The sequence below is a fragment of the Chionomys nivalis genome, chromosome 1, assembly GCF_950005125.1.
Source record: "Chionomys nivalis chromosome 1, mChiNiv1.1, whole genome shotgun sequence".
Classification (NCBI taxonomy): Eukaryota; Metazoa; Chordata; class Mammalia; order Rodentia; family Cricetidae; genus Chionomys; species Chionomys nivalis.
The window spans coordinates 108,130,141-108,153,566 of record NC_080086.1 but is presented as its reverse complement, the minus strand read 5'-3'; positions in this window follow the sequence as shown (position 1 = coordinate 108,153,566).

The window sequence follows — 23,426 nt, the reverse complement described above, 5'->3', positions numbered from 1 at the left end:
ATCAGCCTTCCTGGCTCACTCCAGGCCGTTGTCAGGTCTGTGGATAAACTGCTCCCTGACCTGGTTGTTTCCTTCCAGACATTCTTAGAGTCTCCAGCATTCAGCATCAGACATGTGACTCCTGTTCCTCCCACCCTTTGTCTATGCCAGTGTAGGACTCCGTTACCTCTTAAACTGATTCCAAACTACCCTCATTCACTATAACATTGGACCAAATATAGTGAGACAGGTAGGTACCATCACTCACCTGGTCCCCTCTGTTGAGAGTGTCTGGGATGCCAGCGAGTCATTCACAGTCCCCAAGGGCTGCTGCATTTCTGTTATGACACCCACAGAGGCACTAACATTGGTCCAGGGATGACTCCATAACATCACCTACACACAGTAGGTGTCCAAGAAGGTTATTAGCAATATTGTAACCTATAATCTATAACCTACAAGCCCTGGAAAATATATTGTATATTGTCATGTTTTTTGCTGGCCACCAGCTATTGACATCTGCCTTTCATACTTGAACAGTTTAATGTGTACATAAGTTTATTCCAGTTAATAGTAAATAAACAAAGACTACATTTTATTAGGGAGTTATAAAAACATTATTAAACTTTCATGTATGTAAAGTCATGTGTCAGCTATATTTGTTTCCAGTCTTATTTTTTCACTTATATAATACTGTGTGAACTTCTAAAGAGCAATAAAAGAAAAATGAAGAAAGAAGAAAGAAATGCAAGTGTCTGGTAGACATATATTTTTAAAAGTTGCCTTCCAGCTGAAGAATGGCTCCATCTCTACGGTGCTTGCTGTCCAAATGTGAGGACCCACATTCAATCCTAATAACCCCCTTCAAAAAGCCAAGCACAGTGACACATGCTTGCAGTCCCAGAATTGGCGAGGTAGGGACAGGTGGAGCCCTTGGGTTGGCTGGGCAGCCAGCCGGCTCTGTCCAGTGAGCTCCAGACCAGTGATGGACTTGGTTTCAAGCAAACGAGGTAGAGAATGACTGATAAACAGCACTAAGGTTGACCCAGGCCTCCACTTGCAGACGTGCATGCTCCCTCACTTACTCATACACACACACACACACACACACACACGCTTGCTCAGTTGCATCCTCATACAAACTTGCTCATTCACACACTTGCAAACTCACACCTTCTCACACTCACTCATTCATGTGCTCACACACTCACCTGCCCTCTCATGAGCTCACATATACTCATACAATCATACTCTCACACTTACATAGTCATGTTCTCAAAATTGTTCACTTGAATACTCAACTTTGACATATACTCATAGGCTCACCTACATGTACATGTTCTTACACATGTGTACCTGCACACTCATATGCTTACACATGCAGTCACACATACATATAGTTTCTATTTAATGCATAATCATCACTTTTGTACCATCAAAAGTCAAGCCATAATAAGCCAGAGACCACCAGGTGCCAACTCTTTGTTGCAGGAGATGCCCAAAAATTGGGGATTTTCTATGTAAAGTGTTGTTTGATGTACAATCTAAGGCGTGATTATACCACCTTTTAAAATGTTGCTTTTTGAAGTGTTTAATTACTTGGAGAAATGCTTAGGTGTTGCACACACACTTGTTTGCACACCTTGATGTCAAGAAAAGTTTTACAGGAAGATTGAACAAAGGCCCAACAAAGATGACAGTGCCCTCACTGCACAGTTGAGAATGGCTGCTTTTACCTTTTAAAAGCATTCCCTACAATTTTTGAACATTTCCCAGCAAACATATATAACAAGGTGATCTGAAAATGGAATTTAAAACTGAAGAAGTCTAACATTTTCTTTTCTAGATTTTGTCTTCTTCATTGCCCTCTGGTGTGTTCTGTCCATAAGTTCAAAGAATAAGTCATAAATTCGCTCCAAGAGATAATGATTTAGCTTTAAAACAACAAGCAAGCCAAGTCTAAAAGCCCACAGTTATAAATAGGAGGCTGTTAAGTTCTGGGAGGGTGGGAGGGTCTCTCACAGCCAACAATGCAGGCTGTCTCATGAGAGGAGGTAGAGTGCCAGCCTCTGAAGAGGATACTGGTATAGACTCCATCTCAAGAGGGAAATGAGTCAGGGACATGGAGCTGAGGAACCCTTGAGCCTAGTCTTTCATGGTCAAGGGGAGAAGGTACCCTCCCTTCACTTCATCTCCATGGTATTTGTAGACTTCAGAGCCCACCAGCCCGTCCCAGTCCTTTTCTGATGGAGGAGGGTCATCTGTCTATGTGTTACTTTCATTGGTTAATAAAGAAACTGCCTTGACCCATTGATAGAACAGAAAATTAGGTAGGCAGAATAAACAGAACAGAATGCTGGGAAGAAGGCAGTGAGGCAGACGTGATGAAGCTCCAACCCAAGATGGACGTAGGCTAGGATCTTCCCGGTAAGCCACCACCTCGTGGTGCTATACACATTATTGGAAATGGGTTAATCAAGATGTGAGAATTAGCTAATAAGAGGCTAGAACTAATGGGCCAAGCAGTGTTTAAAAGAATACAATTTGTACGTTGTTATTTCAGGGGCTAAGCCAGGCAGCCAGGAGCTGGGTGGCAGGAACTCAGCCCTCCGCTCAATACTACACTTTTCAAGCTGGAAGCCCACTTGCTGGCAGCTTGCTAAGAAAAAGCATCCAGCATCCCTCCTGGGTGCTAAGATGCAGGAATACTCTCTCTTCCACATCTGTAGGCCCTGTTCATGTGTCTGTTCTTTCTCCTTCAGCTGGATGTTGACATGTCTCTCCCCTGATTCCACATTCTTCCTGGTGAGCTGAAGCATCATTTCTGACTGATAAATCCCCACGTTATATTCACAGCCATGATGCCTTTGATAAACCCAAGATTTTTTCTTCACCTGATATGCCTTAGTGACCATAAATAGTGTGTTACACAAGAAACTCAAATTTTAAATTAAAAACAAAAACAAGACATTCTCCTTGGTAAAATTGGAACTTACTTGATTTTTTCCAGGTCGAGAGAACTAAAAGCCATAGGCATTTGTGCTTAGGGGTGAGAACCATACTCAGCAAGTTCTCCCTGGAAGAGAAGGTGAGACAAAGGACTCAGAGATCTTCTGAAAACCACACCTTTACATCTCCCAAAAGTCACAAAGTGAATTCTACAGTCACACTCTGTGACCCCCACAGGGGGCTCATGCAGAAGTCAAACAAACTAGTCACCCCTTGATGCAATAGCTCAAGTTAGCAATGGAGGCTCTGACCCTCAGAGATATGGTACTGTCCATTCAGTGACAGTGGGCCATCTGCTTGTCTCCTCTGCTCCGACTGTATTGACACCCAGACAGGATGAGACTGTCCAAACAACAAAGGCCAGAAGGTTGACTTGTCCATGCTGGTCACTCATCAAGTTGGTCAAAAACAGAAGCAATCTTGGTTGTATGGGAAGCAAAGGTGCTCTGCTCAGAGATACAGTTTCCAGCATCCCACACTGAGCTGCAAGCAAGACTCTCTGGCTGGTGCCTGCAGGCTGTGGTTCAACCCACACACTGGTGAAAAATTATTCAGCAATTCAGAAAGGTAGAGAGCAGAGTCAAGCCAGGGTTTTCACAGTCCCAGAGGTGGTGATAGCCACTGGGCTCCCAACATGGGGCAAGGCCCTTGGCACCTGATTAAAAGTCACACCTTGAAATAGGATAGCATCCTTAGCTGCCTACCAGGATAAGAAAACTCAAGACCCTTATCCTGGGGAAAGCATCTTCACACATGCAAGTGGGTGTGTGTCTTTGTTCCAAAGCAATTGGAATTTGGTATCTTTTCCCTTGCCTGGTGGGAACTCAGGGTGGGCGGGCTCACATAGCTGTAGTGCTGGTACTCTGATTCACGTCAGAGAGACACAGATCACCTCCCCAGTCAAGGGGTCTCCCACAGGATGGAATTACCTAGATAGTGACAAACCTCGGGACTATCTGACAACAGAGACCTGGCTTTACCTTGTCACTCACTTGAGTTCTATAGACAGGGTACCCGGGGTCTAGGGAGAATCACTGATCAAAGCCACATATGAGGATCAGTGTTAGAGACAACCAAGCACCAGGCTCCTGGGTCCTCAGGTGTCCAAGTGCAAGCTGCTGGAGGACAGGTGGGTTGCAGATCCTGTGATTAGAGCATAGGGCTTTTCTATATTGGAAAACTCTGACGTCTGTGACAACTCATGCATACTGTGTGTAGCCATGTACCAGAGGTAACACCAAGCACTTTCTCACTTCCCTGAGGACCAAGTCTCACTTTATCCCCAACAGTCCCATGAGGAAGGAGTTACTGCTCCTGGCATGCTGCTGACCTGGGTAGGGATCTAGTCAACATCCATGACTTGCAACCTAGTGACTGACTAGGCTGTAATTGAGCTTGTCCTCTAGGAGAATGCCAAGCATTCATATGCCCACAAGAATAAGATATCCTAAGCTGGCACACACACACACACACACACAAAAAATGAAAACGGTTCAATGGAGCCCTGGTCTACAGTTATGGCCATCAAGATAGTGGCCCTCCATGTAGCAGGCAGACAGTTTACAGGAACACCTTTCTGAATGCTGCAGATGAGACCCTCATCTAGGAGGGGTCTCTGACTACCTGTGGCAACAGAGTCTACCTCAGCAGAAGCAGCCACCACATCTCCCCAGGTCCATGTAACAGTCCAGAGAGTCTTAGATGAGCCAAGATGAGACACAGTGAAAGTGAAGGCCAGGATGGCAGATGTCTTTGTTGGCCCAGCCTCTTGTCCTCTTCACTTCAGTGTGACAGCAGGCCTCACAGTCCCTCCCACACCCTTTCATGCTACTGGGAGGGTCTGCATCTGTGTTAGTCAGTGCTCTGTTGCTGTGAAGACACACTGTGACTCAAGAAACTCTTAGAATGGAAAGCACTCAATTGGGGTTCACTTACAGTTTCAGAAATTTGATCCATTATCATTGTGGCAAGGAAGTATAGTGGCACACAGCAACGGTACTATAGAAGTAGCTGAGAGCTACATCCTGATCCGCTGGCAGAGAAAGAGAGATAAAGAGAGAGACTGACTCTGGCCTTGTCATGGGTGTTTGAAACCTCAAAGTCCATCCTCAGTGACACACTTACTCCAACAGGCCACACCTTCTGATCCATTCAAACAGTGACACTCTGTGATCAAGCATTCAAATCTGCGATCCTGTGGGAGCCATTCTTACTCAAACTACCACGGCAGCCATTGCCACGGTGCTGTTCTAGCTGCACTGGGAAGCATTGTCTCTGAACACTGCAAAGTACTCACTGAGCAGCCTCTGTTGTACCCTAGAATCTTCCAGTCTTTTCTAGTAATCCTGCTATGCAGACTTGGGATGTTTGGGAGCTTTGAGAAACATCCAGCCTGGTTCTTGTTTAGTGGAAGAGGCTCTGAGCTAGGGCCCACAATTGCACATCGGTGGTGTCGTGATGACTGTGCCTCCCTCAGACGGTTTGCATGAGCCACGGCTCTCCCCACGTGGAGCAGACTATGCTTCTCTAATTGGTCTGGGAGTGACTTCCTTGCAGGGGAGTCAGTGTTCAGCCCGACCTTTCTTAAATGAAAACACCGTGCTTAGGTGAGCAAAGCCATTTTGAGCCGGGGTTTTCCCAGGCTGCCCCACTTCTATCACATCTGGGCTGGTGACTCTGACTCCAGTGTGTATCTTACCGATTGTGAGAAGGGACACCACCGGGGCACCTTATCACAGACTGCAGGAGGGAACTTGGAGCCTCAGGTCCAAGCTGAGAGAAGTGATCGATGAATCCAGAAGGGCAGCAGAAGCCAACCGTGCTATCTTCCCAACATCTGTCCCAATCCCTTCCTACCAGACTGCCAGCTATCCTCACTCACAAAGGCCGTATCAGTTCCTATCCAGTGACCAGGATGACGCCTCAATATAGCAAGTCACCCCTGAGACAAATGACAGGGGTGAAGCTCTGACTGTGCTTGCTGCATCCTGACACCACACAAAGGAAGGTTTGAGCAAGCATGACCTTCCCAAATTCTTGCTGAGAATGCCTGGTAGCCAGCACTTCAAGTGACCAATAATCAGGCCTCTGTGGCAGGTGCTATTGCATCATCATTCACAGATGAAGATAGCCAGGCTGAGAGCTTAGGTAACTTGCCCCTGACGACACAGGGCAGCAGGTGCAGGCAGGGCTGGGCAATAACTGAATGTCCCTACTAGGGCACATTTATGCCTGTGGGGTGTGCTACACTCCTGCATGCCATTCATATACTCATTCCACAGGCTTCGTGTTCGCAGACCCCTCTGATCATAGAACAGCTCCAGGGGGCAAGAAAGGGAATCCAGGCACCTCAGAGTATGGTAGACAGCAACATTAACCCCAAATGAAGAGGAACCGGTGAAAGGGAAAACACGGCCTGTGAGTGATGGGGAATGACACCCAGCACTTGGAGGAGCAGCCCTCTGATACACAAGGGACCTCACACACACACAGACACAGACACACAGACACACAGACACACACACACACACACCACAGGAAATACATGCTGCAGGACCTGCACAGTGTTCTGGGAGAACCACACTGTAGGGCTGTTGCTCAAGTTTCTTCCCCTGGGGAGACATGAACAATGTCTCCCCTCTTCCTACCGTCTCAATGACAAACAGGTAAGGTTCCTCTAAAATGCCCTCTGAGGAACAATTGAGTTTATTGGGCTTCCTTACAGAGCAGTGGGTGAGGGACTCACAGAGGCAGTCACACTGTAAGATCTGCATCCCCTGAGAATGATGGCTCCCCCATGGCCACAGAGACGGAGGAGGTCTCCTCCCTATTCCTTCCCAGGCTATATACTTCTAGCCCCTCCCTGAGGCCACCTGCAGTTGAAATACAAATGCATAGACCTGCTTAGGGGACTTTCTGGATACTGGGTGAGGGTCCTATGACACCCCTCCCCCAGCCCTGTTTTGGTAAATAATGAGGAGACATGATTTGTCAATAAGCCTAGCTAGGATGATCTCTGACCAGTGGGCATAGCTGAACTCATTAAAAACAGCAGCAGTTTGGCTTATCGGATAATCCTGTATAACAAAGGATCAGCTCCCACCAGTGCCAGGGCATGTCCAGTGCCCATGAAGGAGCTTCAATCCAATGTGGGAGGTAGGCATGGACCATCTAAAATGACGGTGGAGGTGGGTACCCAGCTACATGATATCACACTTAAGTACCGGATTTTACTATCTGAAAACTACATTCAACCGGAATCAAAAACGTGTATAGCCTGACCCTGTCAACTTAGGCCTCTCAAGAAGAGTTAGGCCTGGGGCCCTTGACATGGAGTCCTTCAGAGCAGCCAGTAGAAACCTGATATCATGGCACTGGTTTGTTCAGCCGCACATGTTCCAGGGGGCCACTGGGAACAGCCACCATCCGTCACATATTCTGCAGCCTCGTGGTTAGACCTGGATCTCACACACTGCAGTGGATCAGAGCGCCCACTGCGGATAGACGCATGGGGCCACCAGGGTATTTCTGAAAAGGATGTAGACAGAGGGGTGATCGTCTCCTCACAGGAGCCCTTATGAGCATTCTCATCACCACCTCCGCGTGGATTAGCGAGGATCCCATGTTCCCACAGGGGACCCGCTCGTATTGAAGGAGGCAAAGCCTGCCTCTGTTGACACTCTGCGCATTCACAATGAACTCCGTTGGCAGAACAGTGAGCTCTCCAGCATGCGGAGGGTACTCTACCTAAATCCAGGGGAGAAACCACACATCGAGGCTAAGCGACCCCTCCAGCACTGAGTCCTAAACACCTTTGCCATGGTAGTGAAAGTGCAGCAAGCACAGGGTCCTTCCCAGCTTTGTAGGAGCACAGGATAAATCCCCTTTGTTATTCCCACATCAGGCAGAGCTAGTTAGAGGATACCGCTGGCAATCAGAGGGGGAAAAGTGGGCTTCAGACTCCTCCACTGTCCTGGTTCCAGAGGACAAAGAACTTAGGTTACCAAGCCCCACAGTCTGTAAGCCAAGAGCAGGACTATCGACTGGATATCTGTTTTTTGGCCATTCGTTCCCTATGCTGTCATTAACCCTCAAGTATCTGCCGCAATCCCTATCCCCATTGTCAGGCACTGCAGTTAGAGCGCAGGGGACTTGTTCTGAGATCTGCACAAGCTCATGATGGAGGCAGAGCCGGTTCTTTCTAGGTAACAGCTTTCACCCTGAGCTATCTGCACCCTACAATGAGTTTCATAACAACCCTGTGCACCAGGACATATGGCAGAGAAATCATCTCTCTCCGCACCAGAGCCCTCTGTCTTCCGCGGCACGACATTGTACTGATACTGTCGGCTGTGGGTTGCTGACATCTGGGACAATCTCATAGTTCCCTTGCTCCCCGTGGAGTTAGCTGGTTTGTTTCTGGGAATGCAAGTGAGCAGAGATGATGTATGTCAGTTCCTGTTCCTGGCAAGGCTCTTGAAGAGTGGGCGGGACTTCTTCCCATGTTTCTTCTCTTTCTACCCACAAGCTGAGGCCTCATGGGCCCTTGGGCCAGTATAACCGTGAGGCAAAAGGGTCACCCCCAGATGCCAGCCCACACACTCACACAGACTCCCAGCAAGGCAAAGACGGGTTTATCATGCCAGGTGCTTTTGCAGCAGCTTCCTCATAGTGAGCCTGGTGCTATTTCATCCATGTTACAAAACTGAGGACCAGAGATGTCAGCTCAGTGTGACCTCTTACTGAATATCTCCTCTTCCAAGCCCTCTCTCTTAACTGTGACCTACTTTGGAGACCTGAGTCTGCCTATGTGCCCACTGCAGAAGCCTGGAGTGAAGACAGGACCCCCACCTCTAAAGGGAGTTAGCCCCATCCCCACAACAAGAACAGTGGCCCCTACACAATGAACAAGGTGCCCCTTGGGGATTCAGTATTGGTGACTAAGGATGTCTCACACGGCAGAGGAGAGTCTACCCCGCCTCCAAGCACAGTGGTGTTGTTTGCCAGCTCCCCTAGGTTTTACCAGCTTCTCAGAACAACTGGATAGCTAGAGCATCTCCTAGTCCTTGGAAAGGGTTTTGTCTTCTCAAATGGTACTTATGCATTCCTATCTGACTGTGGGATTTTTCCCCTAGACGCTGAAGCAGCTCAGCCCTATTGTTCCAAGAACCCATCGTGAACACAAGTTGTGAAGGCAGTGAGCAGGCTGTGAGCCCAGGGAACAGGATGAGAATTCCAGAGGTAAGTGGGAAGCCAGATTCTTCTATAACTCTGCTCGGTGTGCATCAGGCTCTCAGGGAATACCTGTTAAGTATGCGGGTTTCATTTTAAGACGTGGAGCATGGGCTGGGATGTAGGTCAGCGGTCAAGAGCTTGCTTAGAATATACAAAGTACTGAGTCTGATCGCTAGCTAGTGAGAGATAGAGATGGGAGAGAGAGGGAGGGGATGGCTGGATCACTAAATGAGGGTATCTAAACACTGGTACCCACCACCATTATCATTTCATGAAAGAAAATATTTTACAATCAAAAGAAATAGAAAGACTGGGATTGTAGCTCAGTTGGTAGAATGCCCACCTAGCAAGCGTAAAGTCCTGGGTTCAATGTCCAGCACTACATAAAACAGGTATGGTGGGGGCACCTATAATCCTAAGAACATCAGAACTCAAGGTCATCTTTGGCTACTGTCCTGGTTGGTTTCAACTGTCAACTTGAGACGGCCCAGGTCACTGCAGAAATCTCAATTGCAGGAGCAACCTATGGGCATTTCTGTGATTATCTTGTCCATTGATACTGGAGAGGCCAGCCCACTCTGGGTGGTACCTTCCTAAACCAGTGTTCCTGGGCTGTATAATAAGAAAGTTGGCTAAGCATGAACATGGGAGCCGAGGGAAAGTAGGTTCCTCCAGGGTTTCTGCTCGAGTCCCTGCCCTGACTTCCTTGGTGATGGACTGTGACGTGGATGTATGAGGTGAAATAAACCTTTCCCCCTCTAAGTTAGTTTTGGTCATGGCGTTTATCACCAGAACACAAAACAAATGACAATTGGCTAAGCAGTGAGACCAAAGCCTGTTGGGACCCCACGAAAACCTTTCTCAAAAATCAAAAGGTACCATCACCACCCCCCCAAAACAGGAACAAAACAAAAAAAAAAAAAAGAAAGAAAATGAAGGAGGAGATAATAATCTTGAAATGCCGTTCACAGGCATGCTCCAGGCACTTTGAGCAGTGCACACCTTGTTTGTGTTTTCCTGGCTGTCCCAGGGGCTTGTGCCCTGATGAAGAGAAGTGCCAGGTATCAGAGAGTTGGTGCAGTCTGGGCCCTGTTCTGGTTTGCCTTGTTTTGTGTCCTTTTGGCAGCTGTGGAGTAGGAACCTCAAAGAGCCTCTTTGTCCTTCAGCACTGTGAGGTGGATGTCCTCGGGGTGCCACCCAAGGATACCTGCTATGGCCCTGGTGTGGTGGGAAGCCTTGTGTGGAGATGGCATGGCTTGACACTCCAGCCCTACCCTTACCAAGGTACAGGCGACTTAATCCGGTCCCGCTGTATTGGCCACACCCCCTCACCCACACACTGTGACTACTTTGTTACCCAGCCTCTTTTGCCGTTTTTACCAGCGGTGCTTGGGCAATTGAAAGGATTCAGGAGAAGGCCTACCCACTTCAGTCATCAGCTCTTCTCGCCTCTCCCATGGTGTGATAACTTAGTGGTCCAGGCTAGACCAGGATCCCTGCTGTGCCATGTGGAGAAAGCTGGGGAGGAGCCTTGGACCAGATCGGCAGATCATGTGAGGCCAAGCTACAAACTGTATACTAAGATGGTGTTAATGACTGTGAAAAACACAGCTGATGAATTCAAGTCCAAAGACCTGGCTATTCTAAACGAATTCTCCATGGGACTGGGGAGAAGAGAGTCTCACTGCCCTTGGAAGCCCTGAATGACTTGACCTTCCACAGCCTTTCTGATCCCATCTCTTCCTGACTTCCTGTTTCTCACACAGTGCACACCCCTGCCTCAGAATTTTTGCACTAGCTGCATCTGTCTTTCTTAGTCATCACATGACCCAACTGTCCACTTTTCAATGTCTTTACTAAATGTCACCTTCCAGGAAAACTATAGTTGGCCACTTTCCCCAGTACTCCCTATAGTCTCTCCTTGCTTATTCTTTTTTCCTAATACCCATTGTCATCTAATAAAATGTACAGACTACTTAAATATTTTGTCTGGTGTCTTCCCTTGGTAGGTTGTTGGCTCCAGGAATGATATGTGTGTGTGTGTTTTCTGCCTAATTTCTTTTCTTTTTTTTTCTTTTTTTTTTGGTTTTTCGAGACAGGGTTTCTCTGTGGTTTTGGAGCCTGTCCTGGAACCAGCTCTTGTAGACCAGGCTGGTCTCGAACTCACAGAGATCCGCCTGCCTCTGCCTCCCAAGTGCTGGGATTAAAAGCGTGCGCCACCACCGCCCGGCTCTATTTTCTATCTTTATTTCCAATCTACATTCTGAGCACCTAGAACAATATCTGGGTCACCAAGGGGTTCAATGAGCTCTTGATGGATAAATGAGGTAGGGTGTGTAAGCAAGAATCCACTAAGGGGATGGAAAAACAGGGAAAGTTTATAGTGTTTGATTTTGCCAAGATCAAACTTACCAAGTTAGTCATCCAGCAAAGGCTCCAGGAGAACCCGGTACAAGAACTATTTCAGAACAGAAAGTTCAGACACCTCAGGGAAAACTCTGGGGCACTAGAGTAATAACAAGTGGAAAAGAGAGTGGGCAAGGAAAGAGAGATCCCCACCATCCAGCCTGTTGGATGATCACAACAGTGACTGTGGCTACCTGTAGCTGGGACCAGGCTGGCAACCAAGCAATTGCTGGGACCTGCCTTCCTCTAGCTCCCAAAAGGTATGAGGACTTCACAGCAGTGTGAATGGTAATGGGGGCACAGTTCCTGGGGGTTTCTAGACCATCCAACCAGGGCTTGTGCTGGCAGGAAGGCTGTTAGCAAAACGGAGTGTCCTGAGTCACTTTATGGAAGCTATGGTTTCCATGTCATCCTTTCCCTCATTTCATCAACAAACACTCACAAAGCATCCAGAAATAAAGCCCCAGAAAGCAGTATGGTGTCCTTTGGGGCTACTGTGACCATGAACAAGGACTCTCTTGGTTAAATTGCTGTTGAGCCTCTTCTCTCCTTAATACAAATCCATGCCGTATTTGAAATGACACCTTCAGATCTGCCACAAGAATTACATCCACCTTTTGTTTCAAGCAAATTAGCAGCATAGACTTTTCAATGTATGGACAAGAAAGATAAATTAGGAGATAGGTGGTCAAGATTTTGAGCACCTACTATGTACTTCACATGGAAATAACTTTATATCAAAATCTTGGGCTTCTTCAGACCCAATGTCCAGGGAGAGATGCCAGAACTTGTACATTCCCTCTTCTATTGTAATAATGAAATACTGGAGTCTGGATGAATAAAATTTTAAAATATTTATTTCAGCCTTTTGGAAGCCAATCAAGCTTTGCAAGGATCTCCTTGACTACATCATATCACAATGGATCTCATCATGGCAGGAACACATGAGGAAAAGAAAGTTCACATGGTGAGACAGTAATGAAGCTGCTTTACATTCTTTCAACTCTCCACAGGGGGAAAGAAGAAGGAAAGAAAAACCCTCAGATACCTCCAAAATTGCCTCAATCCATTCTGAGGGCATGACCTAATGACTTCCTACTAGACCACATCTATTAAAGGTCTCCACAGTAGGGCTACCTTTCCAACACATGAATCCCTGAGGGTCACACTCAAGCCACATCCAAACCATGGCAGAGATCCCAGAAACAGTGACGACATGTGTCAGTCACACTTCTGCTGCTGTGATCAAACCATAGCCAAGGGAAGTTATAGAAGAGAGAATTTGTCTTGGCTTCTAGTTCCAGAGGAATAAGAATCCATCACATGGGACTAGAAAAAAAAATTTTGAATGAGCTAACTCAGACCCAAGAAGACAAACCTGGTATGGACTCACTCATAAGTGGATATTAGGAGTAAAGAAAAACCAACCTACATTCCACAGCCCCAGAAAGGCTGGATAACATGGAGGGCCCACAAAGGGACTTGTGGATTTTCCTGGGAAGATGAGAGAGGAGAGATCTCCTGGGTAAACTGGAGCAGGGTATGGGACCTTGAGAGGACAAGTTGGGCAGACTGGGCTCAGGGGGCAGGGTGGGGGCAGGGTGAAGGGGGAAAGTCATGAAAGAGACATCTTGATGGGGGGCATTTCAGGGTTAGAGGGAAACCTGGAGCCAAGAAGACTCCAGGAACCCACAAGGATGATCCCAGATAAGACCCCTAGCAATAGTGGGAACGTTGCCTGAACTGGCCTTCTACTGTAATCAGATTGGTGACTATCCTAATTGTCATCAGACATGTTCTATCTGTAGTAAGATGAGCGGGCCGTGTCCTGCCACCTGGCTAGCTTAGCCCTGAAATAATTATACAGAAACTGTATTCGTTAAAACATTGCCTGGCCCATTATATCTAGCCTCTTATTGGCTAACTCTCACATCTTGATTCAACCTATTTCTAATAATCTGTATGTCACCATGAGATCATGGCTTACTGGGAAAGATTCAGCATGTCTGACCTGGCAGCTTCATGGTGGCAGCTCTCTCTGCCTGCCTTCTTCCTCCCAGCATCCAGTTCTGTCTTCCCTGCCTATCTAAGTTCTGCCCTATCAAAAGGCCAAGGCAGCTTCTTTATTTGACCAATGAAAGCAACACCTAGAAAGAAGAACCTCTTACACCACTATCCAGTAACTGATGGAAGAAGAGACAGAGACCCACAGCCAAGCACTGGGCCGTCCTGCTGAAGGAAGGGAGGAGGGATTGTAAGAACCAGGGAGTTCGAGGTCATGATGGGGAAACCTACAGAGACAGCTGACCTGAGCTCCTGGGAGCTCATGGACTCTGGGCCAACAGTTAGGAAGCCTGCATGAGACCAGCCTAGGCCCTCTGCATGTGTGCAACGGTTGTATAGCTTGGTCTGTTTGTGGGGCTCCTAATAGTGAGATCAGGACCTGTCCTGGTGCTTGGTTGGCTTTTGGGAACCTGTATCCCATGCTGGATTACTTTCCCAGCCTTGGTGCAGGGAGAGGAGCTTGGTCCTGACTCAACTCGAGGTGCCATGCTTTGTGCAAGCCCATGGGAAATGTAAAAAAAGGAATCCATCATGGCAGGGAATCACGACTCCCTTGACTCCTGCTCTCTCATGACAGCAGCCACGGCGGCAGGAAGAGCTGAGAACTTATATCTCAAATCCCACACCAGAAACAGAGACAACTTTGAAACCTCAAAACCTGCTCCCTGGGGCTGGAGAGATGGCTCAGAGATTAAGAGCATTGCCTGCTCTTCCAAAGGTCCTGAGTTCAATTCCCAGCAACCACATGGTGGCTCACAACCATCTGTAATGGAATCTGGTGCCCTCTTCTGGCCTGCAGTCATACACACAGACAGAATATTGTACACATAATAAATAAATATTTAAAAAAAAAAAAAAAAAAACCTGCTCCCTGCCCCTGCCATAACATACTTCTAGTAAGTCCAAACTGCCTAAGCTTTCCCAAATAGTTCCACCAACTAGGGACCAAGGGTTTCAAATGCCAGAGACTATGGGTATCGTGAAAAAAAAATCAATTCCCTCAGGCCAGATTGTAAGGGCAATACTTCAGGGAGTGGGGTGAAAATGCACCCTGCTAAGTCAGGGAGATCTGAGGGCTCCAAATCTTCAGCCTCATTAGAGTCCTCCACATATCGCCACCCCAAGTTAAAGGGTCCCATTCTTTACCCATCCGAGACACCCTCCAAGACCATATCTTGAAGTTTCACTATAGGTTAGCCAACCTCATAATGAGGGATTCTGTTTGGTTTTCCACTGCTTGAGCTGTGGCTGCTGGAGTGAAGACTCTCGTCCAGGGCACACTTACAAATCTGTAGACTATTTCGGCACATCTGGAGCCAATTAATTTTTTTTATCAGGCTCATGCTTTTCCCTCGTCGCTTTAGAGCTTCTAGGAGCATCCAACATTGATGCCTCCCTTATTTATCCACAAACGGTCAAAAGTTTTATATACAGTCACTAAATTTCTTCTTCCCCACAGTAAGCTTTCTAAATGTTTCTAACCACAGGCTCTCAGCCCACAAGTCTGGGTGTCTCAGCAGTCCTAATCTGGTACTGGGGTTCTGGAAGATTCCTTAAGAACCTCTAGTCTTCAGTCTACACTGGAATCCTGAACATGCTAGATCTAAAAAAGACAGCAGCAGAATAGATGAACTAGCCAGCAAGAGGGGGAAGGCAAGCAGGCCAAAAGCAAAGTTTCCTACTTCGGTGTCCAGAAGGTATGGTCAGATTTAGGGTGGATCTTCCTGTTAATAATCCAATGAAGGAAATCCCTCACGGGGATGCCTGGCAACTTGGGTTATAAATACAGTTAAGTTGATAATTAGGATTAGCCATTACAGGGTGCTAATCCTCCCCTTTCAGAACAAACCTTCTAATCTGTGACAAGGCCATGGTCACACAGCTTCTGTCTAGTCAGACACACTTATGACATGGGACTCCCAGCTGTGACCACAGCTCTGGATAGCCAGGGAGGGATCATCTATGCTGTATGCATATGTCCACAGCCCCTGAAACATACGCAGGAGGCATTGGTCAGGATCCATGATAACTTGGAAGCTCGATATGGACTAGACACTGGGTCTCTTAAAATTATCTCATCACTCACAGATCTTAAATCCAGTCTCCACAGAGACTCCAGGATGTCACCGGCATTCCAGACAGAAAGCCACCTTTCACTGTGATGGTTGGATTCACCCACAAAACCTCTACTTCTGGAAATGACATAGGAATGGAGCCTGCTTGGTGCTACAGGAAGCTGATACACAGGAGAGATGAAGAGGAGGTGATGGAGGAGTTAATTTCATTGGTTAAATAAAGAAACTGCCTTAGCCCTTTAATAGGACAAAAAATTAGGTAGGCAGAGTAAACAGAAGAGAATGCTGGGAGAAAGAAGCTGAGTCAGGGAGTCGCCATGATTCGCCCACCAGACACAGACGCAGGTTAAGATCTCCTGGTAAGCCACCAGATCGTGGTGCTACACAGATTATTAGAAATGGGTTAATCTAGATATGAGAGCTAGCCAGTAAGAGGCTAGAGCTGATGGGCCAAGCAGTGTTTAAATGAATAGAGTTTGTGTGTAATTATTTTGGGGCATAAGCTGGGTGCCGGGGATGCAGCCCTGCTGCTCATATTACAACAAGGAGGAGGAGGGGATGGTCTCCTGATCACTCCCACCCAAGCTCTGCAAAACGGGACAGTGGATCCCCAGAGCCTCCAGCTCATCTCCAGACAGGGCTGGCGATAGCTCTTGGGGAATGTGGGGGAGTACAGTGAGGTAACAAATTCTCCAGGCTGCCCTCAAACCCTGGCTGTCCTGCTTGCCATATATTTCCAAACACTGCTCCTTCCCTGAGAACCAGCTCTCTAGGATGAAGGCTCCCCTGTGCATCATACTTCATGTCTGAAGATCCCCAGTTTTCCAGAAGCTCCTAGTCACCTGCCTTGTGGGCCTATGACTCTCCTTTTATGCAGGGCCAGAGAAACCATTTTGGCCAGACAAGGGACTTCCTTCTGGAAGACTACCCTTCACCTGCCTGCTCTCTGCTATGAGAGCTAGCAGTTTTATACAAGGTTTCCCTGGTGGAAGAGCCTAAGCCAGGGACACTTCTCTACCTGGCCAGCTGCCACTGTACCATGCAGGGGGTCTCCAGTGTCTGCTTCTGGGTACCTCAGATAACATCCTAACACACACCGGTGCATCTTTGTTGGCAGTGGCCAGGCCTAGCTCCCCAGATGTCAAAGCAGTGTCTCCCGAGTCATTCTGAAGTCATCCCCAGCTGAGTCATTTCCTAGCTCAATGCCTTCCTGGGGGTTGGTGTCCTCAAAGCCCCTCTGGGAGGTGGTTGTGATTGGCTGAGCCATGAGTACCTACCACCTTCTCTGTCCCTTGCATGGCACACCCACAAGGTATGTCTACACAGGTAGTGGCAATTAACAGCTCTCAGTGAGCACCAAGGCCAGTTTCTGTCCTTGAAGTATAGAAGAAGACTGGGATGTCAGTTAAGCTGAAGGCTTATAGGTAATGGGAGCCCAAGGCATGTCGTATCTATAGGAGGAGAAAGCATAGTACACACAAACTTATTGCTTCCTCTCAAAAGAACGAGTCTCACTTTCTTAAGCCTTTTCTGTTGCCACATCCCACCCATGCCCTGTCTTCCACCCAACCCATGATGCATCCAGGACAGGACTTCTTGTCACTGAGGACCTCAACTTCTTTTTTCCCTTTTTTTCAAATACATTTTTTATTAATTTTGAATATACATTTTTCTTTGCTACCCTACTTTCCTCTCCCCTCCCCTTTAACCTTTTGCATGGTCCCCATGCTCCCAGTTTACTCAGGAGATCTCATCTTTTTATATTTCCCATGTAGATTAGATCTATGTATGTTTCTCTTAGGGTCCACATTGTTGTCTAGGATATCTGGGATTGTGATTTGTAGGCCAGTTTTCTTTGCTCTCTATATAAAAGCCACTTATGAATGAGTACATTTAATATTTGTCTTTCTGGGTCTGGGTTACCTTACTCAACATGATGTTTTCTAGATCCATCCATTTTCCTGAAAATTTCAAGATGCCATTATTTTTTTCTGTTCTGTAGTACTCCATTGTGTAAATGTACCACATTTTCCTTATCCATTCTTTGGTCAAGGGGCATTTAGGTTGTTTTTAGGTTCTGGTTATGATAAGCAATGTTGCTATGGACATAGTTGAGCACATGTCCTTGTGGTATGATTAAGCATCCTTTAGGTATATACCCAAAAGTGGTATTGCTGGTCTTAAGATAGTTTGTTTCCTAATTTTCTGAGAAATCACCATACTGATATCCAAAGGGGCTGTACCAATTTACACTCCCACCAGCAATGCAGGAGTGTTTCCTTTACCCCACATCATCTCCAGCATAAGTTGTCATCAGTGTTTTTTTATCTTGGCCATTCTTACAGGGGTAAGATGGAATCTCAGAGTTGTTTTGATTTGCATTTCTCTGATGGCTAAGGATGTTGAACATTTCCTTAAGTGTCTTTCAGCCATTTTAGATTCCTCTCTTGAGAGGTCTCTGTTTAGGTCTGTACTCCATTTTTTATTGGATTATTTGTTCTTTTGATGACCAATTTCTTGAGTTCTTTGTATATTTTGGAGATCAATCATCTGTCTGATGTGGGGTTGGTGAAAATCTTTTCCATTCTGTGGGCTGTCATTTTGTCTTGTTGACCATGTCCTTTGCTTTACAGAGCTTCTCAGTTTCAGGAGGTCCTATTTATTAATTGTTGTTCTCAGTGTCTGTGTTTTCCTGTGCCCATGCATTCAAGTGTACTTCCCATTTTCTCTTCTATGAGGTTTGGTGTGGTTGGCTTTATGTTGAGGTCTTTGATCCGTCTGAACTTGAGTTTTGTACATGGTGATAGATATGGATCTATTTTCATTCTTCTACATGTTGATATCCAGTGTTGCCAGCACCATTTGCTTAATATGTTTTTTTTTCCCTCCATTTTATATTTTTTGCTTCTTTGTCAAATTTCAGGTGTTTGAAGGTGTGTGGATTAATATCTGGGTCTTCAGTTTGGTTCCACTGTTCCTTCTGTCTGTTTTTATGCCAACGCCAGGCGGTTTTCAGTACTGTAGCTCTGTAGTAGAGTTTGAAGTCTGGGATTGTGATGCCTCCAGTAGGTCCTTTATTATACAGGATTGTTTTGGCTATCTTGGGTTTTTTGCTTTTCCATGTGAAGTTGAGTACTGTTCTTTTAAGGTCTGTAAAATATTTTACTGGGATTTTGCTGGGCATTGCATTGAATCTGTAGATTGTTTTTGATAAGACTGCCATTTTTACTATGTTTATTCTGCCTACCTGAGAGCATGGGAGATCTTTCCATTCTCTCTTGTCTTCTTCAATTCCTTTCTTCAAAGATTTAATATTCTTGTCATGCAAGTCTTCCACTTGTTTGGTTAGAGTTACTCCAAGATATTTTATCCTATTTGTGGCTATTGTGAAAGGTGTTATTTCTCTGATTTCTTTCTCAGCCCATTTATCATCTGTGTAAAGGATGGCTATTGCTTTTTTTTTTTATCTTGTATCCTGCTACATAACTGAAAGTGTTTATGAGTTGTAGAAGTTTTTTTGGTAGAATATTTGGGGTTGTTTATGTAAACTATCTTATCATCAGCAAATAGTGAGAGTTTGACTTCTTCTTTTCCAATTTGTATCCCCTTAATCTCCTTTTGTTGTCTTCTTGCTCTAGCAAGGACCTCAAGAACTATATTGAAAAGATATGGAGAGAGTGGATAACCTTGGAGGACCTCAACTTCTAGTGCATGGTCCTAAATAGCCAATAGCTAAGCTGAGATGGACAGGTAGGCAGGACCCAAAGGACTTGCTTCCATCACTGCACACAGCAGCCAGCACCTGTCTGGCACACTGATGGTTTGCTAAATGAAGAAGGAGATCTGAGTTCAAATCTATGATAAGATATTGGTGGCTGTGAGGGCATAGAGAGGGCCTGGACATTATGTGGAAATGAAAAAAAAACATAACACAGAAGAGGGCAGGGCAGAGCTAAAGGAACATCTGGAAAGACAAAGGGCACAGAAGATGTTAAGCCTAGATGCCATTCCAGAGGAGTGCATTCCAAGACCCTAGTAGAGGAACCACACCAAGGGTGACATGGGGCACTATTTCCACCAATTTGTCCTTGCAAATACATACATATGATAAAGTCTATTCTATAACAAAAGGACAGTAAAATATTAGAGGCAATTTGTCATGAAATTTATCAACCTTAGCATTTGAGTTTTTTCCTTCCATACTGAATTGAAAGCCTAAAGGAATCCCTTCAGAGGTCCTCTATAGGATATCCACACTTTCAGCAACATTGCTATCAGCTTAAGGATTTTATAAACTTAACCACTGAGGTACCTCCACTGTTATCAGATGATGAGCAGGAAGAGACGGTACACAAGGGGAGCACTCTGGGCAATGGGCTGACAGCAAGACTCCATCCCTTCTCCCAAACAGCCTAAAATTTAAAACTAGGAAATTGTTACTTCAGGAATTTTCTGTATGGTATTTTGAGGAGAAACTATCATTGGATAACTGAAACCATAGACGTTGACATTCAGGAAATTAACTGCAGATCACAAAAGACTGGGATAGAGAGGCTGAAATGTATGGATGGAGGACAATAGCTGACCACGGAGAAAGGACTACAGCAGACCACGGAGAAAGGACTACAGCAGACCACGGAGAAAGGACTTCAGCAGACCACGGAGAAAGGACTACAGCAGACCACGGAGAAAGGACTACAGCAGACCACGGAGAAAGGACTACAGCAGACCACGGAGAAAGGACTACAGCAGACCACGGAGAAAGGACTACAGCAGACCACGGAGAAAGAACTACAGCAGACCACGGAGAAAGGACTAGCACAGACCATGGAGAAAGGACTACAGCAGACCACGGAGAAAGGACTAGCACAGACCATGGAGAAAGGACTACAGCAGACCAAGTCCAAGTTAGCTGCCTACATCAGTCTTTAATTGTTCTCCTGATGTGCACTCTGCTAAACATGCAACGTGAACATAAAACCATCCTTTTCCTCTAGGGATAATGAGTGTCAGAAATGTGGTGTTGTAGGTGTAAGAAGTGAATTCCTCCAGCATTAGTGGAAAACAAGGATTCATACAGAGGTCTTTTCAACATGGGGTTTGAGGTGTCTTAGTGAGGATAGTTCTTCAGGCAGTGACAGGATGGAAATTCTTCCCTGATGTCAAGTTGTATACCGTGAACCCCTAATGTGGGAGTCACCTCTGTGTATTGTTTGTATTGGTTAATGAATAAAGAAACTGCCTTGGCCTGATAGGGCAGAACTTAGGTAGGTGGAAAAGACAGAACTGAATTCTGGGAGAAAGAAAGAAGAGACAGAGAGACCATGGATCCGCCAGAGACAGATGCTGGGAATTTTACCCAGTAAGCCACTGCCACTTGGCGATACACAATTAATAGAAATGGGTTAAATTAATATAAGAGTTAGCCAATAAGAAGCTAGAGCTAATGGGCCAAGCAATGTTTTCATTAGTATAGTTTCTGTGTGGTTATTTCAGGGCTAAGCTAGCTGGGTGGCTGGGACAAACAAGCAGGCCCTCCTTGCAACAACCCCCAAAGCAGACACCCATACACACACCCAAGATGGTGACATTTTGTCCCCACCAATGTCTATTCCCAGGCAGCTCCAAGTTCTAGGCAGTGAACAGCACCAAGCACAGAGAGACCATTGCAGGACTGTTGGCAAGGGCTAAAACAAGGGCTGTGTCCAAGACAGCAATTCCTCCAGCTCTGCACCCCAATGTTCCTAGGCTAAAATAGGCCCCACAAATAGCAGACCCCTGGTTAAGGCTTGGCGCCTCAAAGCTCTTTCTACTCCAGGTGACCAGGGTGGAGGAGGCACCAAAGGCAACACATGACCTTCACCTTGGATATGAACTTCCAGGGTGACAGAAAGGGGGCATGGTAGTGCAGACCTTTAGCACTTGGGAGGCAGAGGTGAGTGGACGTCTATGAGTTTGAGGCTACTCTGGTCTACACAGTGAGACTCAAAACAGCAAACAAATGGACTGAACTAGTAGCCTGCAGGCCTCTGTACCCCACTTATTAATGCCTCTGCCAGCTCTGCCACCTGGTTCCGCAGAGACAGGTACAGACGGTCCCTTATGTTCTGGAAGGAGACCCAACAGTGAAGGAGAGAGGAGGGCAGTCCCCTTTAGATCTCTCTGTGACAAGGTGGTGATAAAGTCTCTTGTGTACACTCCCGTCCTTCTAGCACTAGAGAGGCTGTTGGGGGTGGGGGGATGAAATCTCAAGTTCAAGGGAGCCCTGGGCTACACAGTGAGACAGAAAAGCACCAAGGACTGGACACGCAGCTCAGTGGCACTGAGTCAGAAGAATGAACCTGGAAGTCTTTGTACAAAGCCTACCAAATTATCATACCCCTGAAAACAAACTTTCTGGCACGTGCAAAGATTAGAACAGTCCCCTCCACATACGCATAGACCTTGAACATGTAGCATGTAGAATAGAGAGAAGGAAGAACACATCACACCAATGACCTGTGGAAGCTCCGCCCTTTCTGCATGGGTGTCCTTTGAGCCTCTAAACTCTCACCCCTGCTCCTCCTTTATCCCACTTGCTTCCCTGGAAGTGCGCTCTTCTCACTACATCCTCGTGTTTCACTTGCCACTGTCTATATGACTCTGTCTAATTCCTTGTTGGAGAACACAAGAGCCTCCAGTTCCTGGCAGGTGCCCTGTGAACCCCAATATCCATCAATATTAGCATAGCACTTGCCAAACACATGAAATGCTCTGGGTTCATCCACTGCAAAATAAATGAATATACGTGTATGTGTGTATGTCTTTGTGTGTGTGTCTGTGTGTGTCTGTGTGTACCCATAAAATTCACTAAGGCTTTGACCTTGGGGTTTTCCTGATTTATCGAACACTCAGTCCAAGAACAGTCAGTCCTGGGCCAGGGCAGCCCCCAAGAAGATCCAAATGAAAACTCAGATCTGGTGGCCCCACATCAGTCTTTGAAAATAAATTAAACTCATCCCATGGCTGGATCTGCATCTGGCTTCTTCTCCTGAAGGTTTTTTTTCTCTCTTTTCCTACCAAAAGGGTTCAAAAGTTTAGAGCTGATTTGTATTCCGAGCACCAGGCAGACTGCTGCAAAGCCGCCTCTGTGGGGGAGGTTGATTGAACAGCCAGCCTGGGGCAGGCGCTGCTCTCCAGAACTGCAAGGGCTTCCAGGGTGTCGCTGTCGCTCTCCCCTCCCCAGTCTTAGCCTCTCTAACCCTCCTGTCCCTGCTGGGAGCTGCTGCTCTTTGTGATGATAACAGCTGATCCGCGGGCAGCAGTGGAATGCTGGGGGAATCTCCAAGGAATTCCACTAGGGCTCTTTCAAGCACTTCATTTGCATACATTTGTATAAGTTATGCAGCGGTATACACTTCTCTTTAACATTGCACCCTAATGAAATCACTCAGATGGGAACATTAGAAATGGGATTTACTCTGGGAAGGCTGACCCTTTGCCTGTTAAATCATTTGAATGATCATTTGAATATATTGGCACCAGTGGCACAAGGAAAGGGCTCCGACTGGTGTTTTCAGAATTAATGAACCAGCTTGGCTACCTCTGGGGGTGGGGAGGGCATGGAGGATTTAGTAAACAGTCTAAGGCATTTGGAATCTGAGGCTAGAACATCCCAGC